We start from the raw sequence: 1,803 nt of genomic DNA, 5'->3' as shown, positions 1-1,803 counted from the left end.
CCCAAGACCCCCCGCCCGCCATACCCCCCCCCCACGTCCCGCCTCAGACCAGGGTGTTACAGGGGAACAGCGCCACCCTCTGGTGGATGTTGGTTAGTGCTACCAGTGGGAATCCGCCCCTCCCTAGAGGAACTGTCTTGGTGCAGGAAGGCAGCAATTCTTCAACAACCCTCTTCCATTTTTAAGGCATTGTGCTTCTAGCCACAGCAGGATGAGTCTTCAGTCGTCAGACCTCTGTGGTGAAAGCTTGGGTTCCGTTTTCCATGCTGATGGTCTGCCTGACTTCTCATCTCACTCGCAGACCAAATACGCCTTTCTGGCTGAGATGGCGTTAGTCCCCTGTTCCACATTCTCATTTGAGGACCTGCCTCCACTCCCTCAACCTAAGGTATTGACCTTCTAGAATCTGTCCCTACAGATTCACGTCAACATCCCTTCCAGATCAGCAATAGAGGGGCAGCGCCTCACCCGCACCCTGGCATCTGTTTTGCTTGGAAAGTGTTTGTGGAATAAACATGACTCTGGGGAAGGGCTGCTCCTGGCTCTCCAAGCTCTCCAGTTTCTCCTGGAGGGAAAGGAACACCAAGAAAGAGAGGGTAGTTGTAGGTCAAGTTCCCACTCAGGAACAGAAAAACACACACACACACAAAAGAGTTCAAATGCTGATCATTTAAATGAGGTTCTTCACTGAGGAATGGGAAAAAAATAAGGGATGGTCATGCATCCAAAGACAGGCAGCTGTTAGGTCCCCTGGCTTGGAAGAGCAAGAAGAAATAACCATCCGGTTGCAGCACCAATAGGAGCTGTGGCCACAGGACAGGGAGGGAGGAGGGAAAATTAACACTTATTTCTCCCCCCACTCTCCTACCTAACTCCTGCCAGTGCCTCCCTTTGACCAGATCCATCGGCAAACCAGAGCACTGGAAGCCTGGACAGTGTGGCCCAGGGACAGGGGAGACCAGCCTCCCAGGGACAGAGCAGGGCTGAATAGGGCAGAGCGTGGGTAAGGCTAGGGGCAGGCATGGAGAATAAGTAGCCCTGTGGTCAAGAATGTCAAAGGCAATAGAAATGACAAGGAGGGTAAGTGCTGAGAGGAAGCCATTCATGATGAAGAGCATGAGTAAAATGCTAAGATAGGAAAACAAACAAACAAAACACCAAACCAAAACAGAACAAGGGTTTTCCTACTCTCTTGCTCAACCCTTAATAAAGAACACGTCTCCAACCAACAAAATGCGTGTGTGTTTTCCCCACATATTGAGCAAGCCTCTACTGGCCACCAGCTGGGTGTCCTACAGTTCAATTCAATTCTTATGTGCTCAACCTTGAGATAGCATCAGATGCTACAGGTTAGGGCACAGGCCCGTGCCACTACCCTTATGAGATGCTAGTTGCAAGTCCCAGGGTGACTTGTACTTCTGATCAACTGACTGTGAAATTAGAGGTTCTCATGATCTTCTCCATAGGTTTGATTAATTTCCTAGAAAGACTCACAGAACTCAGGGAATCGCTTTACTTACATTGACTTCCTTTATTTAGAACGAAAGAGGTGCCTATTACCCAGGAAATTCTAAGGGATTTAGGAGCTCTGTGTCTGATGTTCCCATCATTCAGAAAATTACAAAGATCTCAGGAGCTCTGTGACAGGAGCTGGGGCTCAAAGACCAACTATTAGAACGAAAGATTCTCCTAGTACCCCCATCTACAAGGAGATTAGGAGCTATCTCAGGAACCCAGGGCAGAGACCAAATACATATTTCTTATTATATCACAATGTCACAAAGACATTTCATTTTAAAAATA

This window comes from Marmota marmota, unplaced genomic scaffold (genome assembly GCF_001458135.2).
Source record: "Marmota marmota marmota unplaced genomic scaffold, marMar, whole genome shotgun sequence".
In the NCBI taxonomy this organism is placed as follows: domain Eukaryota; kingdom Metazoa; phylum Chordata; class Mammalia; order Rodentia; family Sciuridae; genus Marmota; species Marmota marmota.
This window is presented reverse-complemented; position numbering follows the sequence as displayed.